We start from the raw sequence: 230 nt of genomic DNA on the forward strand, positions 1-230 counted from the left end.
TGGTGGTTCCCTGGAGCTTTCTCTCACATTTTATTTCATTGAATATTAGAAAACAACAGTTTAAGTGATGCTTCTGAACTTCTTAAATGAGGTTCTGTTAAACTTGTAGAAAAGTCATATTTAAACGTCAAATCATTCTGGCTTAAACATGTATATAAATTAACTTTTTATCAGACAATATTGTCCCAAAAGTAAAATTTCTATTTTTAAAAAAATCTTTCTTAAAATCA

Source organism: Cyprinodon variegatus, unplaced genomic scaffold (assembly GCF_000732505.1).
Source record: "Cyprinodon variegatus isolate N-32 unplaced genomic scaffold, C_variegatus-1.0 Scaffold842, whole genome shotgun sequence".
NCBI lineage: Eukaryota > Metazoa > Chordata > Actinopteri > Cyprinodontiformes > Cyprinodontidae > Cyprinodon > Cyprinodon variegatus.